The sequence below is a fragment of the Hyperoodon ampullatus genome (genome assembly GCF_949752795.1).
Source record: "Hyperoodon ampullatus genome assembly, chromosome: 11".
Classification (NCBI taxonomy): domain Eukaryota; kingdom Metazoa; phylum Chordata; class Mammalia; order Artiodactyla; family Ziphiidae; genus Hyperoodon; species Hyperoodon ampullatus.
In genome coordinates, this window is record NC_136924.1 from 30051880 (window position 1) to 30062167 (window position 10288).

Consider the following 10288-nt stretch of genomic DNA (forward strand, 5'->3'; position numbering starts at 1 on the left):
GACCTTTTGCTCAGAGAGAAGCCAGCTGTAATGTTGTAAGCTGCCCACGTGCAAAGAACTGAAGCCTCCAGCCAATAGCCAGTTAGGACCTGCAGGCTTTCAACAGCTGTAACTAATCTTGAAAGTGGGTCCTCCCCAAATGAGGCTTGAGATGACTGCAGCCCAGCCAACACGTTGATTGCAGTCTGGGAGACCCTGAGCTAAGGACCCATCTAAACTGTGCCTGGGTTCCTGATGCACAACTGTGAGCTAATAACTGTTTGTTGTTTTAAACCACTAAGTTTTGGGGGTAATTCTTTATCCGCAACAGATAAAGAAATCAATAAATATCTAACAGCAGTATGTGAAGCTCTTGTGACACATTAATGAGCACAACAGACCTGACTTACGCCCTTATGGAGTTTAAATTAATTTAAATGTGTTTCTATGCTGCGGGAATAGACAGAGCCTTTAATATGCAAGTGTACACCATCAATCTCTAGGAGGGGGAGGATGGGTCCCTTACTTTTAAACTCTTTTTTTTTTTTTGCTCTTCATTTCATAGGGCTAATGTTTTATGGAATACACACTGGAAAATTCTTGTATTAGCTAAATGAGTAAATGAATTAAAGTTGTAATTTTAAAGGTTTAAGCTCCCCTGCAAAAATTTCAGGGTACGCCACCCTTTGTTCATTATAGACTGAATAGCTATTCTTCTTTTCCGGGACCCCATGCACATTTTCACTAATTTACTTAAGCAAACATTGACTGATTATCTACTGCAGGCACCAAATAGTTACTTGGGCGATGAGGCTGCTGTATTTCTCCTGAAGTGTATTTGGAAATTCACTAATTGTTTCATTTTGTGAGTAATGGTTTCAGCCACAATATTTGGACAAAGAGCCAAGGAGAGAAAGAATGGGATTGGTTAATGTTAAAATCAAAGCTTTGCTGAAAACTGTAATGTGTATTGAAGCAAAGCATTGTGCTCAAGGAGAGAAGACATAATCGGTATTGAAACAGTGCCTGAAACACTTCATCGGACTGTATTTAAAATGTTTAAGGAACTCTTGGAACAAATAAAGCCCCGAAAAGTTCTTTCAAATTGAAATGAATTCTTGACATGCTTTCCCCTCAACTACCACCGCTCTCCACACAATAGCCTGCTTCAGAGAAGCCTGTGGAAGCCGGGCTTTTGTCTTAATTGTCAAACATGTGTCAAGTGTTTCATATTTTAGGTGAAAAGCAGGAGGGAAAAAAGGTACCTCATTTATGAAGCAGATTGAAATGGCAATCCTATTTTGTCTTTGGTGCACTGCTCCTTGGGATTGCACGTGACATGTCCAGATTTAATGAAGTAAGAGATGTCCCGGGACCAACCCCTCAGCAAGCCCCTTTTCTATCCCTGGTAGGCATGAGGCAATGCCGGAGTTGGCAAAGACACAGAGAAATGGGATGGGTTGAAGATTTAAAAGTAAAATGTGAAGATATAAGATAGGATAATATTTATCCTCTTGAGAGGAAGGCAGACTTTTCTAACTTACCAACATTAAATAAAAGAATTGACAGTTTTGGGCTTCCCTGGTGGGGCAGTGGTTGAGAGTCTGCCTGCCGATGCAGGGGACACGGGTTTGTGCCCCGGTCCGGGAAGATCCCACATGCTGCGGAGCGGCTGGGCCCATGAGCCATGGCCGCTGAGCCTGCGCGTGCGGAGCCTGTGCTCCGCAACGGGAGAGGCCACAACAGTGAGAGGCCCGCATACGGCAAAAAAAAAAAAAAAAAAAAAAAAAAAGACAGTTTTAACTGTGAGAAAATTAAAATCTTATGCTAAACAAACAAATAAATAAATACAAAGGGCAAATGGCAAGCCATGGAGCATTACCTGCAGTGTATATGACAGAGAAAGAGTTAGTATTTTTATTCTGTAAGTGGTTCCTAAAAGTCATTAGGAAAAAGACAAACATCTTAGGACGCCCCCTCCCCACTCCAAAAAAAGAAATGACATAAACAGGGAATTCTTACAGGCAAAGATATAAAAGACAAACAAGTGAAAAAATTCAACTTCTGGGTGATTAAGTAAATGTTAGACTCTATATTGAAAGGTAAGAGCATAAAGCAAATAGTGGCACAGTCTTTGGATTCAGGCTGCCTGGGTTGCTGCCTCAGTTTCCTCAGTGATATCATACAATTGTAATAGTGCCTGGCACACCAGGAGTGGTATATAAATGCTAGTTATTATTTCTCTTATTAAATTTATAAATACAAAAATGATAATAGCCAGTGGTATCAAAGGAGTGAGACAGGCACTCTTGTACACTGCTGGGGGGTATAAATTGGTACAATCTTCTTGGAGGGCAATTTAGCACTGTGCATTAAGCTCTTAGGATGCTACATTGCCTTGTGACAAACTCCATGGTAGGAATTTTCCCCAAGGAAATGAGAGGTTAAATATATAAAGAAAAAGCTGTAAAGACTTTTCTTCTGATCTGGGTGTAATTGTGCAATGCTGGAAAGAACTTAAATGTCTAACAATAGATTCATTGAACAAATTACTGGACATCCATTAGGTAGAATTCCATGTAGTCATCAAATGACATAAAGACCCACTAAAAGGGTATTTGGGGAACAATTGAAATATGACTTAGATAATGTTATTGTATCAGTGCCATTTCTTGAGTGTGATAATGGTCCTACAGCTCTTTGTAGGAAAATGTAGGATACATGCTGAAGTGCCATGATGTTTACAGCTTATTTTCAAATGGTTCAGGAAAAAAGAATATAACATACCATACACACACACACACACACACATCATATATATATCCATAAATATCTCACAGAGAGAGAAAGCAATGGTGAATCTGGGTGAAGGGTAGATAGGATGTTTATTTCATCTATCAACATTTCTGTCTGTTTGAAATTTTTCAAAATAAAAAGTTGGAAAAATGTAAGAAAACATTTAAGGACAGGAAGAAATGATATATTTTAAGGAAAAAAGTAGTTTACAAAACAGTATATGCAATATGATCTCAATTTTTGTGTTGAAAGATTAGGATTGGCTAGTATTTATTGGAACCTTCCCACATGCCAGACACTGTGTTAAGTGTGCATTGTCTCACGTAGCTAAAACCCTATGAAGTTCTGAGACATTATGATTTTCCCTACATAAAAGATTAACAGATAGAAATTCAGAGATTAAAATCTTACTAAAGGGGATTCCCTGGCGGTCCAGTGGTTAGGACTTGGTGCTTTCACTGCTGTGGCCCGGGTTCAATCCCTGGTTGGGGAACTAAGATCCTGCAAGCTGTGCTGCATGGCCAAAAAAAATAAAAATAAAAAATAAAAACTTACTAAAATCAGATGGCCAGCCACTTGTACTCATACATGGGTCTTTATGACCTCAAGTCCACACTCTTTTTTTTTAATTGAATGAACGATTCTTTAAATTTTATAGTGCTTTACAATTTTCAAAAGTTTCACACACATGATTTCATATAATCCCATAACAACCCTTTTGTTCCCCCTACCCCTATCTTGCCCCTCCCCGCTTCCCTTTCCCCACTGGTAACCACTAGTTTGTTTTCTATATCTGTGAGTCTGCTTCTTTTCTGTTTTATTCACTAGTTTGTTGTATTGTTTAGATTCCACATATAAGTGATATCGTAAAGTATTTGTCTTTCTGTGTCTGGCTTATTTCGCTCAGGTCCACACTCTTAACTACCACGCTACTGCACAAAGAGCAGGAGGCTGCTGTAGCTGCTGACTGTGATATTGATTATGGCTAATAATTATTGATAAGGGCTGTAATGGAGATACATAGTCAATGTTTTAAAGAAGCAAAAGCAAAGGGAGAGGTTAGTTCTATAGGGCGGTAGGACAGGAGGAGTGTAGTACTTACTACAGTGGTACCATTTGAGATGGGCTTTGAAGGATCCATAGGAGTACAATAGGGGGAACAGCATGAGTAAAGACACTGTATTTAAGAAAACCATAATTAGTTTGTAGGGAGTGTAGGGGCAGTCAACCAGGGAAGATGGCAACTTATAAGATTGGACAGGGACCAGCACTCCTCCTTTCTGTTGGTGAGGGGAACTACTTATGAAAAATGACCCAGGCAGCAGAGTAGTCTGGATGGGAAAATGAGACTGTCACTGGGGAGACCAAGTGAGGGGCTTTTGGGAACCGTCCCAATAGGAGGTGATGAACAACTCTACCAGAGTAAGAACAGTGGGAATGAAGAGGGGACAGAATCGAAGCCTCCTCCTCTGAAAGTTTGCAGTATTACTCGGGGACATGCCATAATAGATACATGTCTTGAAATATCATCTTATCTTCCTGAGTTGGCCCTTTGCTTGTTTGTGCTCATATCCATCTAGTTTGTATCACAGGAACTACCTTTCCCGGACTCCCTCACCCTCCAAGTTCTTGGTGGGTTTGGCCAGCGGGAGGCACTGGCAGAGGGTGTGGGGTAGGAGGAGGGGTGAGCCCAGGGCTTTTCTGTTCCTCTCTGTCTGTGTTCCTGGCAGCAGCTGTGTCTCATCCACGAGCCCAGATCCTGCTGGGCAGCCCCTCCCAACATGGAGCTACCTCTCCTGCTTGGTCTCCACTGTAGCTCTAGATCCTAACAGACAGCTTGGCTTCTGGGCTCTGGTAACACCATCTTCTCTCTGTCCCTCCAGCCCTGGGCATGGCAGAGGCTTCTTGCTGATGCTGCTTTCCCCCTTGTCTCCTTCCTGTCCCATTTAGCTCCTCAGCTCTCCCATCCTCTCTGGAACTGATTCCTTGTATTAGATTCCTTCAGATTGAAACAACTAGAGTATTTCTGTTTCCTGGCTAGACTCCCCACGAAGAGCAGAATTTCCTAATGGACAGGCACTGTATCTCTCCGTTTTTATAATTCTACAAGGAGGAAGATCGAATTACTCAAGAAATATTTGATTGATACCTGGCCTTGGATCCCAACAGTAATCCTCATTGGCTCACTTGTGTGGGATCTGAAAAGAGAAGACACGAAAGAAATGAGTTCTAATTCCTTCTTCCAGGTGCTTAGCTTGGATTATGGTGTGGTTTCCACCCATTCATTGATTCATCCAATCAACAAACATGTATTGAGTGCCTAGTAAGTACTAGGCACTTTCCTAGGTGCTGGAGATATAGCAGTGATCCTTTCCTTGGGGAGTTTACATTTTAGTAGAGGACTTTAATGCACCAATAAGCCACTGGGGAGAAGGGGCTGGCTCATTATTTCTAGAGTCACTGCCTGGAGATCCCCCATCAGATAACCTGGTTAGGAGATGGAGACTTTCAGGTAGAAAATAAAAATAACAGTAATATCATTTGGGGGGGCAGATTCTGTGCTAAGACACCTATCCATCCAATCCAATAAGCATTTCTTGAGTACCCACTATGTAATAGGTAATGTGGTTTACAGAAGTGAGCAAGACAAATAGGTCCACACCCTCTTGGATCATATAGTCTAGTTGCGATGAAAGACATTAAGCAAATAGTAAGGTGAATATATAATTAAAATTAGGGCACACGCTCTGAAGGAGAAGTAAATGTGCTATGAGAGCTGATAATAGGGGAACTTGACCTAGCCTAGGGGTACTAGTGGTCAGCTAAGGCCTCCCCAGGGAAGTCAAATTTTGGCTAAGCCTTGAGAGCCCAGTGGGTTGGATGCTAGAAAGTGTTCTGGAGCAGATTTCATTTGCCATTTCATTTAACACAGACATCAGAGGGTCCAGAAACTCAAGAAGCAATTTCCTATTTTCTTACTGCTCTCTAAGGGCTTATCACCAACATTCTCAGATTTTAACAGACCAGATTGCTTGCAAATAATGAACTTGGAAAGATCAGCATCTCCTCCAGAGTCTGTCAATTAAACTGTCCTCCTATGGAATAACACTCCTAGTAGAGCAAAAGCTGCATTTGTGGTAGCTATTATGATTGTTCATAAATATTCCAGTTTCCTTTCTGGGTACATGTGAGATTATGCTTTCAAGTTCCTTTGCAATTAGATGCAGTCATATGAATGGTGTTAGTCAATGAAACATGAGCGGGAGTGATGTGTGTGTAACTTCCAGGTGAAAACTTTGAAAGTCACGAGTGTTACTCTTAGGTCCTCACCCCTTTTCCTGCCTCATCAATTTTGGAAGCATGTGTTGAGATGGTGCTTCCAGCAGCCTGGGTCCCCAAGTGAACACTATAAGTAGTGTAGCCAACCCTATCGACCCACATTGCACATTGGAGCCTGAGCAAAAAAGAAACCTTTGCTGTTTTAGCCTGCTGAGATTTGGGGACTGTTTGTTACTGAAGCATAATCTAGTATATCCTGACTGATACAGGATTGTTTGTGTATTTTCTTTTCCTCTTCTCAGTGATGAGTGACCAGTTGCTCTCAAACAGACAAGCCAGGCACATTACGTACGTTATGTTAATGAACTCTCCTAACTCTAACAGTTTGAGGTAAGCATTATATTTCCCAGTTTTGCAGCTGAAAGTCAAGAGCCATCACAGATAGGGCTGCCACTGGGCTTTGCACACAGGACCCTACAGTATCACCTGGCTCCTAAGGAAGAAGGGCAAGAGGTTTATGGAGCTGAGAAAAGGGAAAACCTTTGGCTTGGGTAAGGCCATTTACAGCTTTACCTAAAATCTCTGGGCTCTGATGGGCGTAAGGTGATTGGTTCTGAATGATTGTGGCCCTGCCTTCCTTCTCATAGTTAATCTTGTAGGTCTACTGATTTTTGGATTTCAGGGAGGCAGGGCATATTGGCCAACCGTGGTCTGAAATTGGGTCAGGATTAAGTCCAAACTCCGTAAAATACCCTCTGGACCTTTACGCTGGCCTGTGCCTTCCTTCTCCATCTCATTTTACAAATCCCTTTTTCTACCTCTGAGCTCAGCAACACTGACCTTCTGCCAGTTCCTCCAAACAACTGAGTTCTCTTTTGCCCTGGGACCCTTGTATGTGCCATTTCTGCTTTTTGGTAATATTTCCCATAGTGGGTAAGTTCCTACTCATCCTTAAAGTCTGACCATCTGTGTCACTTCTTCTAGAAAGCCATCTCTGACTCATCCACTGTGGGTTAGGATCCTCTCCTCAGGACTCCCTTGGCATACAAAATGTCCCCTATCACAGCCCCGTGGTACTGATTCAGGAAGTGGAATGGAGTTGGAATGTCTGGGTTAAAATTCTATGTCCACATTTCATAGCTCTTTGACTTTGGGTAAGTTGCTCAGCTTCTTTGCACCTCAACTTTCTCATCTATAAAGTGGGGATTCTGTGGGGAAGGTACATGAATGGTGCATAGAACAGTTGTCTGTCACAAAGTACATTCTCAATAAGGGTTAGAGTTTATAATGATTATCATATTAATTGACAATTAGGACAATTACAGGTGGAGTCTTGGGGGTCAGTGAACCCCAGATGTTGTATACCAGTTGAATACAAATAATGTTTATGCACATGCATGCAGCTCTACCCGTTTATCAAAGGATGCATGGCCCTAAGACATGAAGACTCACTGCCATGAGGGTCATGCTTGCACTGGGATCTGCTCTCAGAGCTGCCTTGTATTAAGAGGTGCAACTATACCACTTGCTTAAAAGTTACCTCTTTATAACTCCTTGAGTTGTGTGACCTATCTGCTCTGCAGATGAGCAAGCCATTATGTTGACTCTGCAATTCTTTCTTTCAGGAAAAAGTTCAGAAGAAGTAGGCACATACGTCCCTTTCTGATGTGGAGCAGATTGAAATTGGGTTGGACTCATCAGTAGTCTTCTACCTAGTGATAGAGTCTTCCACTCACAAAGACACTCACATGGCAAAGGGCTCATTGCAGAGCTTTATACACACTGACTATACATCCAGGAAACAGCTGGTATTTGCCAGGGGCTTGCTCAGAAATGGTGCAGTAAAACATACACAATCTGTTAATTTGTGTGTGTAATTCTTGAACTTCCTCTTTCCTGAAACTCATTGCACTTGCAGCTCTTACTAACATCTGTCTTTCAACTAAAAGCTCAACAAGGGCAGGACCCAGAAGGAAAGCTGAGTCCCCATTGCCCCCAACAACCAGCACTGTGCCTGACCCATAATAGAAGTAACCAACCCTAGCTGAGCATTTACAGTGCTGGCCAGACACTGTTCTAATGATCTCATTTAGTCCTCACAGCCAACCGGTCAAGGTATTGTTATTATCCCCAGTTAAAGATGAAGAACGGAGGCATGGAGAGGCACAGAGAGGCTAAGAAACTTGCTCAGGATTACGTAGCTAGAAAGTAGTGAAGCCAGGCTTCAAACCCAAGCGGCCTTGTTTTCTCCTGCAGAGTAGATGCATAGAAAGCACGTGACGAAGCTCTCAACACGTGTGACCCTAGCTGAATGAGGTTAGCTTACATTATGGTTGTTGGGTTGGTTGCTATGCTTGCTGCTTGGTTTCTAGAATGCTGAAGGACGAAAGATTATATTAATACTTTGATTGACAGGTAGGCTTCAGAATATTGGGCAGAAAATTATTTAATTTTCTTCGGAAAATAGCTTTCTGGCTCTGGTAAAAACGATCCCTATTTATTGTAAAAAGTTCAGAAGTATGAAGAAGAAAGTTAAAAAAAGATCATAAGAAAACAAAAGAAAAAGAAGAAAACATCAGGGATAGAACTAGAATCAATAAAACTCCTTTTAAAAAAAAATCACCAGAAATCCAACAAACTAGTTATAGCTATTATTTCCACCCTTTCAGGCAAGTTTACATATTTATATACATATTTAGCTCTACATAAAGTATTTTACATAAATGGGATCATATTATATGTGCAATTCCAAAACCTATTTTTAAAAACTTCTTCACTCGCCAATATGCTGTGGAAATAAAGATCACCATCATTATTTTTTGCAACTGCTAAATATTTCCTTGTATGAATTAATATAATTTATTTCATCAGGCCTTATTGAAAGACATTTAGGTTGTTTCCCAAAGTCCTGTGTTAAAGCAGCATTACAAAGAACATTCTGTATACTTTTGAAAAATTTACAAGGATCACCTTGGATAAAATCAGAAGATATGACTTCTGGGAAGTCACAAGGAGTGCACACTGACATTTTGATACATATTGACAAACTGCACTCCCAAAAGATTGCCCCAGTTTATGTCCCATCATGACACACATGCATCATGACTGACTTTATAAATCTTTGCTAATCTGATGGGCAAAATAACCCCAGTAATTTATTTCTGTTTTCAAAAAAATCTTTAGTATATGTTTATTGTTGATCTGCATTTCTCCAAGGATAACATAGATAAAACTTCTAGTTTTGAAGAAGAGAGTTATTTATGTACAAAGAGGTTCGTCCCAGCATTACTTACACCAGTTAACAACCAAATAGGGAATCAACCCACCAGTTAAGGTATAAACATATGTTGGAATATTTCATAGTCACAAAAAAGAATGTTTTGGATGAATATTTACTAGCATGGGGAAATGATTATAGTATCAAGTTTGTGAAAACTTCTTAAGGAAAAAGTCGAAACGCAAAATGATTTACAGAATAATTCCAACTGTTAAAAATATATGTTAGGGCTTCCCTGGTGGCACAGTGGTTGAGAGTCCGCCTGCCAATGCAGGGGACACGGGTTCGTGCCCCGGTCCGGGAAGATCCCACATGCCGCAGAGTGGCTGGGCCCGTGAGCCATGGCCGCTGAGCCTGTGCATCTGGAGCCTGTGCTCCGCAGCGGGAGAGGCCACAATAGTGAGAGGCCACGTACCACCAAAAAAAAAAATAATAATAATATATATATATATATATATATATATGTTAAAAGAAAAAGACGGGAAAAAATTAGAAAGACTTGAAAGAAACACAAGTCATTAATGTTGATCTCTGTAAGATGGAATTTGGGATGATTTGAATTTTCTTCAGACTTTTTTGCAGATGCCAAATTTTCTCATAGTATGGGGCTAATATTGAACACGTGGTTGGTGTGTTTATTATCCTCAGTGCTTGGGCTCACTCTCCCTCAGTCACTTAGCATTATCGTTAATGATCTATTTCAGTAAACTAAACAGACATATGCTTTGGTTTATCCATAAGACTAAGGGACATGCTCATTAGTACTGGAACTGTGTTGGGGGCAAGGCTTGGCTTTCAAGGAGTGTGACTTCTGAAAGGGGAGAGGAGCCATCTGCACATCTGTAGCATAATAGGCAACAGCATGTCTACTAAGATATGGCAAAGCCTCCTAGACAAGGTGGCATTTCAGCCCAGCCCTGAAGGATCATTTGGATTTTATATGTAACATCTGTCATT